General features: G+C 47.2%; 1 protein-coding gene across 5 annotated transcripts in view; it reads left to right on the plus strand.

Annotated features, from left to right (window-relative positions):
• The first annotated feature begins 1,646 nt into the window (after positions 1 to 1,646).
• The window catches only part of TAP1 (transporter 1, ATP binding cassette subfamily B member), a 109,910-nt gene continuing 97,674 nt past the window's right edge, over positions 1,647 to 13,882 (plus strand). For 2 of the 5 annotated variants that reach the window (XR_013594636.1, XM_078641562.1), the window contains exon 1: positions 1,647 to 1,880. The gene's annotated coding sequence lies outside the window, so the exon portion shown is untranslated. Of the gene's footprint in view, positions 1,939 to 13,882 lie in introns of all 5 variants that reach the window. The other 3 variants (XR_013594638.1, XR_013594637.1, XM_078641563.1) reach the window with 3 other exon arrangements.

Below are 13,882 nucleotides of genomic sequence, written 5' to 3' on the forward strand. Positions count from 1 at the left end.
CATTTGCAAAGGGGAAGGGGTACCCTGAGGACCCCTTCCCATTTGCAAATGCATTACCATCTACTTGAAGTAGGTGGTAATTGCGAATGTTTTGCGACTGCAAAACATTTGTATATGGTTTTGAGACTCACTATTTGGAAGGAAATGCCCCTCCCAAATAGCAAGTTGCAAAACGTATTTAGCGAGTCGCAAACAAATTGCGACTCGCGAAATAGGCAATGTACATGGCCCAATAGGTTTTTCCATGCGCAAACGGGTTTGCGAACCCGTTCGCACATATAAAAACGTATCATACATCTGGCCCTTAGTATTTTATATTGAAGTCATAGCCCCTCTGTCACATGTATTTCATTTGTTTTATAGCATCTCTCATACCATTTGAGGATGCCAGACCACTTTACATCACACACATATATGTAAATCAGTGTGTATATAAAATGTTTAAAGAGTGCCTGCTCTGGAAAAGCACAAACTCCGGATTCAGAACATATCACAGTGGCTAGCACTGACTTTAACATAAAAAATGTATTTCCACCCAAAGAAATCTTTTTAGCAGCATCAGGATAATGAATATCTGGGAAAAACATAAGTTACTATCTGGTACCATGCAGTTTGCAAGCAGCTCTTTGATGACACTTTATAGGTCCCTCTGCTACATTACAATTGTCACTTGTGAAGTGCACAGTAACAAAAGAATCTCTCTGACAAAAGCAGTAACCACAAACCTATGCACATAAAATACTGCTTTTTAAGATGCATGTTACACGTTCTTTGCAGTAGGCACATTAACCCTCTGTGCTACATTAGTTAAGTCAAAGCTGCCACTAAACAAAACTCTCCTCACGCTCCAGCAGGTACATTAATCACTGGCATGATCTTGACACTTTTATTGTTGCTGGAAAGTTGCTAATTATACAAGAAACGTTTCTGTGCTTTTAAAACTGTTGCCTACGACCCCCAGGGAATGTGTCACGGACCCCTGGGGGTACGCGGACCCCAGTTTGGGAAACACTGCTCTAAGACATAAAGTCTTGGAGCGAGACTGCGCAAGCGCAGCCTTCGCTAGGCCGAGACCTAAAAACGAGGCGAAATGAAACATTTCTTCTCATTGCGCCAGGGTAAGACCAGGTTTTTCCTGGTCTTAATTTTGGCGCTGCCACCTATTTACGCCACCCTTGTAAATAGGGGTCAGCGTCAAATTCAGTGGGTGCTGCGATGAAACGCCCACGGCCCTCCCCTTTCATGCTAAGCATAGCAAGAAAGGGGGTCTTATTTACAAGGCAGCGACAAGCCACGTTAAGGGGTTAACGCGGCCTTGTATATCAGGAGAGGCCCCTATCACCACCACAACGTCACTGGTGTAGGTAGGGGCTTCCTTGTACATATGCCCCTCAGTGTTGTGATAACCACTGTAGTGGTTTGTTGTTTATCGGCTCTATTGCTGTGGCGCGTACGGGCCATAAATGTCTCTTTTCTCACACGTGGTCCTTCTGTTTATCTATAAAAATCCAATATATGCCCCCCCCCCCCCTCCCAGCCCCCAAGGTATGAGTCAGACCTCGGGCAGTGGCAGGGTAGGGTGAAGGGGAAACCCAGGGCGGGCAGAGCCGGGGAGGGAGGGAGGAGAGACGCGTCGGGTACTTTCAGTTTCGTTTTCCTGTCAACGCCGGGACCGGAGCCAGGGGGAGTCCGGGGAGGAGACTGAGGGGGGGGAGGTGCCAGAGAAGAGGAGGACAGTGACAGAGGAGGAGGGCAGGACAGGGGCAATTACACCACGGGGGAGGAGGACAGGACGAGAAAAGCAGAAGAGGCGGCCGGACCTCGAGAGAACGGCCTGCCTCACTGCCCCGGGAGCACGAGGCGGCCTCGCAGCGCTACAGGTGAGCTGAAGGAGGGAGGGCGGCCTCGCAGCGCTACAGGTGAGCTGAGGAGGGAGGGGTGAGCGTCCCTTCCTTTCTCTCTCTACCTGCCCCTCTCCTTTGGTTCTGCCCTCTCTCTACCTGCCCTCTTCTCTACGCGTGCACCCCCTGTGTTCACTTCCACTCTTCGGCCCCTCTGTTCAGTTTCTCCCCCCTCACACCTGTTCCTCTCTTCCTGCCCTTGTTTCTCTCTTGCTGTCTCTCTGGCTGCCCTGTTTGTGCCCCCCCTCCCCTGTCTGTCTCTTTGTCTGTCCCTCCGCCTCTCTTTCGCTTTCACTTCTGTCCACCCTTGGCCCTTTCTGTCTCCGCGAGAGAGAGAGATGGTCACTCATCCATCTCTCGGCCACTCTCTGTCCCTCTGCCAGTCCAGGGATAGACCCACTGCCTGTCCCTCTCTCTGCCCCCCTTTCCACCGACCGCCCCTATAAATTGCCCCTCTCTCCCTCTGGGTGTATCGCTGCCCTGGCACGGATGCCAATCACAGGGCCCTGCTGTGTGCGTCAGGAGCGCGTGTGCCCCCCGCGCCAGGGGCAGGAAGCGTTCACGGCCCACGGGGGTATTTTGGCCCCTACTTTGCTGCCTGGTTCGACCTGCTGAAACTCACGAGGCAAAAGAGGCCAGTGTGAAATCTGTGCTCGAGTGGTAATATTTTATTTTATTTATTTATTTATGCATTTTTATATAGCGCGGACTTTACCCGAAGGCGTCAGAGCGCTTCACATTAGGAACAGAGATGAAACATAATGAGAAACATTACAAAAGAACAGATTCCAAAAACATACGTTACTTACATAAGGTAAAAGTGACAATTGTGAGCAAACAAAATACATGAGGTAGTAAAAACTGTGAGCAACCAAAATACATGAGGTAGTAAAGGTAATAGTGACAATCGTGAGCAAACAAAATACTTGAGTAAAAATTGTGAGCAACCAAAATACATGAGGTAGTAAAGGTAATAGTGACAATCGTGAGCAAACAAAATACTTGAGTAAAAATTGTGAGCAACCAAAATACATGAGGTAGTCAAAAGTGCACAAGAGGAAATGAAAGTGACAAGTGTGCAATTATAAGAGAAAAAAGAGTATAATTAGAGGTATAGTCCTGCAATAAGTGCTAGACACTCAGGCTCAGGAACAAGCGTTACGTGGGCAAGGTGGCACTTGTGCAAGTATCAAAGGCAAACACATGTGAGAGGTAGCAGCCGTGTGTTGCAAGGGCAGAGTGGTGTGTGCATGTTACAAAAGGGCACCGAACACCAGTACATGGAAAATACTGCAAAAAGGCAGACACTCCAACCACAGGAATACACTGGGAAGGCACTTCAATGGTCATGGAAAGTAGAAATTATCAGTAGTGGGAAGTCTTCCTCACAAATAGCAAGAGGACGTGAGCCGAGGACGTAATACCGTGGAGTGAGTGTGCAACGACCCGGTGTTACCGCAGTGTGCAGTCTGTGCCCCGGTGGTAATACCAGGGAGTGAGGGTGCAACGACCTGGAGTTACCTCAGTGTGCAGTCTGGGCTCGAGCGGTAATACCGTGGGGTGAGTGTGCAATCACCCGGTGTTACCGCAGTGTGCAGTCTGGGCTCGAGCGGTAATACCGTGGGGTGAGTGTGCAATCACCCGGTGTTACCGCAGTGTGCAGTCTGTGCTCGAGTGGTAATACCGTGGGGGGAGTGTGCAATGATCAGGTGTTACCGCAGTGTGCAGTCTGGGCTCGAGCGGTAATACCGTGGGGTGAGTGTGCAATCACCCGGTGTTACCGCAGTGTGCAGTCTGTGCTCGAGTGGTAATACCGTGGGGGGAGTGTGCAATGATCAGGTGTTACCGCAGTGTGCAGTCTGGGCTCGAGCGGTAATACCGTGGGGTGAGTGTGCAATCACCCGGTGTTACCGCAGTGTGCAGTCTGTGCTCGAGTGGTAATACCGTGGGGGGAGTGTGCAATGATCAGGTGTTACCGCAGTGTGCAGTCTGGGCTCGAGCGGTAATACCGTGCGGTGAGTGTGCAATCACCCGGTGTTACCGCAGTGTGCAGTCTGTGCTCAAGTTGTAAGACCGTGGGGTGAGTGTGCAATCACCCGGTGTTACCGCAGTGTGCAGTCTGTGCTCGAGTGGTAATACCGTGGGGGGAGTGTGCAATCACCTGGTGTTACCGCAGTGTGCAGTCTGTGCCCCGGTGGTAATACCAGGAAGTGTGCAATGATCAGGTGTTACCGCAGTGTGCAGTCTGTGCTCGAGTGGTAATACCGTGGGGTGAGTGTGCAATGACCCAGTATTACTGCAGTGTACAATCTGTTCTTGAGTGGTAATACCGTGGGGTGAGTGTGCAACAACCCGGTGTTACCGCACTGTGCAGTCTGTGCTCGAGTGGTAATACCATGGGGTGAGTGTGCAACGACCCGGTGTTACCGCAGTGTGCAATCTGTGCTCAAGTTGTAAGACCGTGGGGTGAGTGTGCAATCACCCGGTGTTACCACAGTGTGCAGTCTGTGCTCAAGTTGTAAGACCGTGGGGTGAGTGTGCAATCACCCGGTGTTACCGCAGTGTGCAGTCTGTGCTCGAGTGGTAATACCGTGGGGGGAGTGTGCAATCACCTGGTGTTACCGCAGTGTGCAGTCTGTGCCCCGGTGGTAATACCAGGAAGTGTGCAATGATCAGGTGTTACCGCAGTGTGCAGTCTGTGCTCGAGTGGTAATACCGTGGGGTGAGTGTGCAATGACCCAGTATTACCGCAGTGTACAATCTGTTCTCGAGTGGTAATACCGTGGGGTGAGTGTGCAACAACCCGGTGTTACCGCACTGTGCAGTCTGTGCTCGAGTGGTAATACCATGGGGTGAGTGTGCAACGACCCGGTGTTACCGCAGTGTGCAGTCTGTGCTCAAGTTGTAAGACCGTGGGGTGAGTGTGCAATCACCCGGTGTTACCGCAGTGTGCAGTCTGTGCTCGAGTGGTAATACCGTGGGGTGAGTGTGCAATGACCCAGTATTACCGCAGTGTACAATCTGTTCTCGAGTGGTAATACCGTGGGGTGAGTGTGCAACAACCCGGTGTTACCGCACTGTGCAGTCTGTGCTCGAGTGGTAATACCATGGGGTGAGTGTGCAACGACCCGGTGTTACCGCAGTGTGCAGTCTGTGCTCAAGTTGTAAGACCGTGGGGTGAGTGTGCAATCACCCGGTGTTACCGCAGTGTGCAGTCTGTGCTCAAGTTGTAAGACCATGGGGTGAGTGTGCAATCACCCGGTGTTACCGCAGTGTGCAGTCTGTGCTCGAGTCGTAATACCGTGGGGTGAGTGTGCAACGACCCGGTGTTACCGCAGTGTGCAATCTGTGCTTGAGTGGTAATACCGTGGGGGGAGTGTGCAATGACCCAGTGTTACCGCAGTGTGTGCCCAGTGGTAATACCAGGGAGTGAGTGTGCAATGACCTGGTGTTACCGCAGTGTGCAGTCTGTTCTTGAGTGGTAAAACCGTGGGGTAAGTGTGCAATCACCCAGTGTTACCGCAGTGTGAAGTTTGTGCCCTGATGGTAATAACAGGGAGTGTGCAATGACCTGGTGTTACCGCAGTGTGCAGTCTGTACTCGAGTGGTAATACCGTGGGGGGAGTGTGCAATGACCCAGTGTTACCGCAGTGTGTGCCCAATGGTAATACCAGGGAGTGAGTGTGCAATGACCTGGTGTTACCGCAGTGTGCAGTCTGTTCTTGAGTGGTAAAACCGTGGGGTAAGTGTGCAATCACCCAGTGTTACCGCAGTGTGAAGTTTGTGCCCTGATGGTAATAACAGGGAGTGTGCAATGACCTGGTGTTACCGCAGTGTGCAGTCTGTACTCGAGTGGTAATACGGTGGGGTGAGTGTGCAACGACCCGGTGTTACCGTAGTGTGCAATCTGTGCTCGAGTGGTAATACCTTGGGGTGAGTGTGCAATGACCCGTTGTTACCGCAGTGTGCAGTCTGTGCTCGAGTGGTAATACCGTGGGGTGAGTGTGCAACGACCCAGTTGTAGGAGAGTAGGGTCTGCTTCCTATGGTCACCCCCAATTTTTGCTTTTGCTTTACTGGTTTTCGACTTAGATGTGGCTGTGGGCCTGCTAATCAGACCCACAGCCCAGATGCACTCTCGCTAAATTCCCTTCATGTACCCTAGGTACATCCACAATTGGGAATTGGTTCACCTTGTCAGCCCCTGTAGAAGTGTACCCTAGGTACTCAGGGTATAGGCTTAACCAAGACCTACCAGGGGCTGCAGCATGTATTATGGCCACCCCTGACTGGCCACTCAAATAGACACAACTGGATGAACACTCAGCTGGGACAAGGTCGTGTAATCAGCCCTTGCTTAGGTATAGTATTCCTATACCTACTAATATATAGACACATAGTAACCTATGAGTCACTCCTATGGCAGGCCTTAACAATCCTGGAGGCAGAGTGCTTGGTTATGTGTGAGATGGTGCTCTAGCATGAGCTGAGCCTGTCTGCAGCTTTCGGAACCATGTCCTTATAGCTGTTCTATGATATCGCCATACCATATACTCTTAAGTGCATTATAATCCTCGCGGTTAAATGCTAACTTTGGTTTGGCTTTATCCAAACATGTCGTGTAAGGTGTCATGCGCTTTGGAATACTACCCCATCGCCAATTCTGGCGACGGGGGTAGCATTCCACCCTTCTAGAGGGAGAAGACATGTTAGTTCTGACTATCTCAGTTAAAACTAACCAGAGCCCCAGCGTCACAAAATGGACGCTGCTGCCACCGACACAAGTCTGACCTCCTGCTGCTGGGAGTCCTTCCAGTCACGGAGGTTTGGACAATAGGTTTCCTGCCTGGAGAGGTGCGAGCACCACCCCAGACAGGACATTGTGTATTGGGACAGGGAGGGCTGAATAGAATGAGACACTGCCTGGGGCACACTAGGTGCTCCATGCATACCCCAGTTCAAACCGGTTGCTGGGGCACTCCAGCCCCAGCTCTGGCACGAAACTGGACAAAGGAAAGGGTGTGTAACCACCCCCCTTCCTGGTCCCACCCATAGGAGGGACCTAGAAAGTAATCCAGCCCCTTTTAGTCGTATAAAGGTAGGAGCTGAGTCCTGAGACTTTAGATTAGATCCTGAACTGAAACTTGAAACGAAACTCTGGACCTTCGACGTTCTGCTGAAGCTGAAGACTGAAGAATCTCCCTTGTGGCCAAGGAGTGACCACCCTGGGCAACCAGGCACCATCCAGCAAATCAACGGCTTGCTTTGTCGAAGTTCCTGCCGGAACCCGAGCACAGAGTCTGACAAGACCCAGACTTCCAGACCTCTCTGACCCTCTCTTCACGACTGCAACATAGCTGAGATTCGTGGAGGCGACGAGACACGTGGGACCGGACATCTTGAAAAGCCTGCAACTGGCTAACTGTGCAGCTCCTGAGGTACCCTCGAAGCTGTGCACTGGGGATTGAGAAGCCCCGAATCCGAGCTCCACCTGCACTGAAGATCTGCCCTCCACACTCCACGAGTTCTGCGTGGGGCCCTTCTGCTTGTGTTCTGCTCGACGCGTTCTCCGTTTGCTGGCCCGTTGGTTAGTAGCCTCTGTGCCGACAATCCTTTTGAACTAACTCGCTGGTCTGGTTGCTCCAGACTGGCCCTTGCCTCCCTGCAAAGGTGAGGCACCTCAGACCTTTCTGGTCTGCACCAGAAGGCTTCTTTGATTCCTGCGTGGGTTGCCTTTGCCAAGGCTTGTTGACTCCAATCCGGCAGTCGACCCCTTAATCTGCGAGAACCTTTGTGGGACAGCTCGCCTCCAGCACCTGGTCATCCTCGACGCCTCCTGGTCCGCGTGGCTGAAGAGACAAGCTTCACGACAGCACCTGATTGCTCCTCGACATCGCCTGGTTCCTTCCTGGTTCCACCCGGTCACTGGCTAGTGACCCAGACTCTGTCCCCTCTGCTTTCAGGTACTCTTCATCCTCGATCCACCCTTGGATCCACCCGGACACTTCTCTCCTGGTCGCCTGCAGCATCTTTCTCCAGGTCTCCATAGGCTTCAACGACGAAACCCGACACATCTTCACACCTATGCACCCGCCGTCCGTGGGTGAGGTAACGCGAGCACTTCGGTGCTCCCAAGGGTATGGACTATCCAAGTTTCTAGGTTTTTAGTTGTTTCCTCCTAGCTAGACCGGAAGTGTCCTAAATCCTTTTAAATCTAACTTCTAAGTTCCCATTGACTTTGCATTGACTCACGCGTGTGTGTAAAGACACTGCACGCGCCGCCTGTGGGCCTCCCACTCCTAACCTAAGGGTCAGATAGTGCAGCCCCAGCGATTCTCCAGGCCCTAGGCCTTTCCTTTTCTCGTGACGTGGTACTTATACCACTTTCTTAATATATGGTTTGCTCCCCTAGGGCCTAACCGTAAATTGTGCAACTTAAAGTATTCTAACTAAGTATCTTGTGATGTGCTTTGGCCTCTGATCTCATAAAGTTCAGAGGAGTGTGTTAGTAAATAAATACATATATATTTTATATATATCCTGTGTGGTGTCCTTTCATTTGATATTCAAGGGGTTACATATGGTAAAACAGCTGGCTTTACACGCCCTCAAGAGTCTTTTAGCCTAAGACTGTTCTGTTCATGCTACCACTAGGATAGCTGGTCTATAAGGTTGACTTACAACCATCACCATAAGGGTTGTTTGGACTGGTGCAAGGTGATCACTAGAACTAGTGAGCAGCATATACCAGGCCAACTTCTCACACCAGTGTTACCGCAGTGTGCAGTCTGTGCTCGAGTGGTAATACCGTGGGGTGAGTGTGCAATCACCCGGTGTTACCGCAGTGTGCAGTCTGTGCTCGAGTGGTAATACCGTGGGGTTAGTGTGAAATGACCCGGTGTTTCCACTGTGTGCAGTCTGTGCCTGTTACAGCTAGCAATTGATTGAAATGTAAACTTAGCTATATTGTGTGATGTCCAATACAGTCTATTTATTGTAAAAAAAAAATGATGTCTTTTAAGATTTGCTGGTGTGACTAGAGAGTATAAAATATTTGAAGAGCTCTTCCAGATTATCTGCAAATCCTCTTCCTGAAGTGTATCTTGCCAGATGGTGTTTGGAGGATCTAATTTCCTTTCTTCCCCTTCCATCATTTGTGTGTTCCACTTGGAGACTTCTTTGTGTTTTGCCCTTGTGTCTTGGATACCATTCTCGAAGTCCCATAGTGATATTATCTCTTGAGGAATTGTGGGTAACCATGAGCTTAGCTGAATAAATCTAAATTTCGATAATTTATTTCCAGTTTTAATTTTCAATACTTCCCTGGGGACCAATTTGCCTTCGAATAAAAGTTTGCCCCACTTGATCAACCCGGCTTGCTTCAATGGTATTGCCAGGGCATCTTTTAGGCATTCTGGTGTACCGGGCGAGTCCCAGATAGGGGCACATTCCGAGAAGTATCCTATATTTAGCATCTTTCTCATTGTAAACCATAGACTTAGGGATGCCGTCAATACTTTTAACCTTACTTTTAAAATAAAATGCGGAGCCCCAAATTTGTACAAAAAAGGTGTTCCAAACTCATTTGTCATTTCCCATAATATTAGTCCCCAAGTAGATTGGTCAGGGTCCCCTATAAGCATTCTAAAGTTTTTAAATTGAAATGCCATACAATATAGCTAAGAGTGGACTGATGTTTGGTTAGCTCTCCGGCCTATCTCCATCCTAGGCGACGGGTATTAGTGCCAAGATGCTCCTTGGAGTGAAAGTTGCGCTCTATAAGAATTAAATTACATTACATTACATTACATTACATTACATATAGCTTAAGATCTGGCAAAGCTTGACCTCCCCCATGGAGTCATCTTCTTAGCTTCTTCCATGGGAGACCTTCTCCTCGAGAGGCTCAAATAAAGCTAGTTATTTTCCCTTGAATTTTGTTTATAATTTCTTTAGGGAATTTTAACTGAATACAGTTAACGGAGCACCTTTCTTTCAAGTAAACATCACTCATTTCTAATTTGTTAATCAAAATATTATTTACTTTTACATCTAGTCTCATTTTGTGCTTCTTTTACATTTCAAATGGTTTTATGTCTAAACATAAGTTTGTCATTGCTAAGTGGCTAGATTGATATATTGGAGTGGAGACAGATTCATTATTATTATTATCATATTAGAACTCTCATACCTGCATATTTTACAATAATAAAGAAAAGACTGAATTATTTCTATCTAGCAGTCCCAGCTTAAGCCTTTTTTTGTTTACATCTGTTTATTGCTGGTTGTTTCACTTGCTTTTTCTGACCTACAAGCATAGGGCGGCCAAAGACATTTTACACTATACACTGAGAATGCCAACAGAAAGCAAGACTAAATGTTATGACGAGAGCAAGAGGCGGTTCCTTGCCTCAATTCATCTCTCAAACCAGCTCAAAAGGACGTCTTCACAGATGAAAGGGATGGAATCTCATCTGAGTCAAAGTGTTTTGGAAAGTCTAACAAGAGAATTCGTTGCAATGACCTTATGATTACTAGATAATGGTTTACTCTGGTTTCTAAGAAAACTATTTCTAAACCGAGCCTCAATTTTACATGCAAATAAAGTTTAGTTAAATGAGTCATTTAAATATAATATTTCTACTACCCCTCATAATTGATAAGATCATGCTTATTCATAGTTCCACCTCTCTGCATGATTTAGTAGAATTGTCTTTAGTTTGAAAAAGTTTGTGATATAAACTCAATTGACACTAGTTTTGTAGTTAACACATTTTAATATCATTCCATTCTCTTGCTCCTACCAATAGAACCTCAAACTGTCTCAGGAGTGTATTCTCTAAAATAGTATCCTTACACACTTTGTAAAGTTGGAAGTACTGTTAGATCTCACCCTTCCATTACAACACAAAGACATTGTTAACCGGTAAAACACCGGCACTTCAGGTGTCTTGCAGGCAGGCCCGGCTCCAGGAATTTTTAATTGGGTGGGCCAAGGACGCATTTGGGTGGGCCACTGCGGGCTCGATTTGTCGCATAAATGTCTAGGCAGGCCTGCTTCAGGGCCCTCCTTTACCTCTTCTTAGTCTTACAAGGCCCAGTAAAACTCACTCTTTTCCAAATCTCTTTCTAAATGTTATCACTCTCAAAAAGTGTTTTTTCTATGTAATGTTCCTTTGATGGGAAGAGGAGGTATCTGAGGTGGGAGGATCAGGCGAGTGACACTTCTCGGCTCCCTCTGTGGGAGCCGTCGGGGAGAATCCCTCTTCATTACTACCTCCACCTGACCCCGGACTCTGCAACGCACTCCCTTTCAAGCTTGATTATCCACTACTCCTCTCCAGTGCACCTTATCTCAAAGATGACCTTGGGCCCCGCCCCATGTCAGGCACCATCTCCCGGTAAAAACATTAGTAAAATCACCTTCATACTTAAAACATTGAATAGAGCAATAAATATAATTAGCAGGCACTTTAAAGTATGTTCCACAGTGGCCCTTATGGCCCGACTGCTAATTATTTTTTTTAAGTTCAAGAGAATTTTATTAATAGTAATAAGAGAGAAAACCAGGTGTCAAAACAAAATACAACGTGATATCAGAGTAAGAATCTGAGCACAATAATACAATCATACAAATGCAAGCATTATAATAAAAAAAAGATCTGGGTACAAGATGAGAAAAAGGGAAAAGGAAATGAAAATTTACGGTAAGCATAAAATATGAAAAGCATAAGAACATTGGAAAAAAAATAAATAAAGATGGTACAATGAAGGATAAGTGGAATGTATCAGGCAATTAAGGAGGTTTAGGAACTTCCTGTTGTGGAGGTGGAAGGTGAAACAAACGTTTACTGCATGAGTCCAGATAAAGTGTGACGGGAGTCCATAAGTCCATGCGTTTCGTAGCCATACATGCCGGGAAAACATGAGCTGTATTGAGTCTATGGTTATGGCATACATTAAACCACCACGCTTTGAAGGAAATTTTAGAGAAGTCTTTCCAGTTGACTGTTATTTGTTGGAAGGCAGCGGCAAGTAATAAATCAACAATCTGAGGTTTTAGCTCAATGCCATCCCAGCAAGGAGAGAGACTGCCCATAAAAACATGTGTGTGAGAAAAGGGGATAGAGGTGTGAAAAATTAAATTAATTTGAGCCCAAACCTGTAACCAAAAATCACGTACATGAGTGCATAAAAATAACATATGAAATAAATTGGCTTGTGGTGACGAACAAGACCAACATGTGTGGGGAGTAGTGGGAAAGCGTTTGTGAAGGTCAGAGGGTGTGAAGAGGAGTCTATTGTAAATGAAGAACAAAGTCTGAGTAAGGGTTGCTGCTCTGGAAGATTTGCGGAGTTTAGTCCAGATTTTGTCCCAAAAGGAAACCGACCAAGAGGTAGACAAATCATGCTCCCAAGATTCTTCTACTTTAGATTTAGGTCTCGGAGTCTCACCAGCATGAAGGTATTTGTAAATAGTAGTAGCCTTTGGCGTGGTGCGTAAGAAGGAATGAAGTGCGGTAGCGGGAGCGGATGGAGCAGGAGGAGGGCAGGGCTGAGAGAGGTTATTATATTTCGGTAGGACTGTATTTTTAAGCAATTGGTATTTACGTGCAAAGGAAGTAGGTAAGTCATAGAGGGAGCGAAGGGTGTCAAAAGATAAGAAAGAGGAATGAGAAAATAGTTGGGAGATCCACTGCAGACCTCGAGTATGCCAAGTTTTCCAAAAGAAGGGTCTGTTACGGATGAGTAAGGAAGTGTTATGCCATATGGGAGAGGAAAGGAAATCAGCAATGGTAGTGGGGGGAGAGTGCGTAGAGCAGAGGAGTAATTTAGTGGTAAACTTATGAATCGGAGTAGAGATAGAAGTGGGTTTGCGGGAAAAGGAAAGGTACTCAGCAAAGGAGAAGGGAGAAAGAAGAAGGCGTTCAAATTTGGTGCATAGAGGGCATGGGATATCAGGATCTAGTAGCCAAAAAGAAGCTTGTCTCAACTGAAACGCCTTGTGATAGGCTGGGAAGTCAGGAAAGTTGGCCCCTCCTTCAGATTTAGGACGAATCAGACGTGCTAGAGACATTCGTGACTTCTTTTTACTCCAAAGAAAGGACATTAGAATAGAGTTGATTTTTTTGAAAAATTTGGATGGGACAGGGACTGGAATATTGGAGAGGGTGTAGAGAACAATGGGAGTCAACATCATTTTGATAGTGTCGAGGCGACCCCACCAGGATAGATAAAGGGGATGCCACTTGGATGTGAGGTCCGTTAATTTTTTAATGCATTTGGACATGCACAGGGAAACGGTATCTGGGATGGTAGGAGTGACATGCATTCCAAGGTACTTGATATTGGAGGGTTTCCACGTAAAATTAGAGGCAGCAAAATCGGGTTTAAAAGTGAATTTAGTTAAGGGGAGGATCTCACATTTATCGTTATTAAGTTTATAGCCGGATATTTGGGAATAAGCATGGACTTCAGTAAGAAAAGCAGGAATGGAAACGGAGGGATTGGAGACAAATAGCAATATGTCATCCGCATAAGCGGCTAATTTGATGTGGGAGTCTGACAGTTGGAAACCTTGGATGGAGGGGTTTTGACGGAGCTTGGAAAGGAAGGGTTCTAATGCCAGATTAAAGAGAAAGGGAGATAAGGGACAGCCTTGGCGGACACCTCTTTTTAAATCAAAAAAAGAAGATATTTGACCGTTAGCACAAACCGCTGCGCGTGGGTTAGCATAAAGTAGGGAGATTAAGGATATGAAAACAGGACCAAAACCAAACCAACGGAGGGTATGAAACAAATAAGTCCATTCAACTCTATCAAACGCCTTCTCGGCATCCAAGGCAATAGCCGCAAGGGGATGAGGTAAGAGGCGAGACCTAGAAAGGATGTTAAAGAGGAGTCTGGTGTTGTCAGTTATAAAACGGCCCTTGACAAAGCCCGACTGTTCCTCACCCAAAAGGTCCGGGAGAAGAAGGTCAA

This window comes from Lissotriton helveticus, chromosome 5_1, assembly GCF_964261635.1.
Source record: "Lissotriton helveticus chromosome 5_1, aLisHel1.1, whole genome shotgun sequence".
NCBI lineage: Eukaryota > Metazoa > Chordata > Amphibia > Caudata > Salamandridae > Lissotriton > Lissotriton helveticus.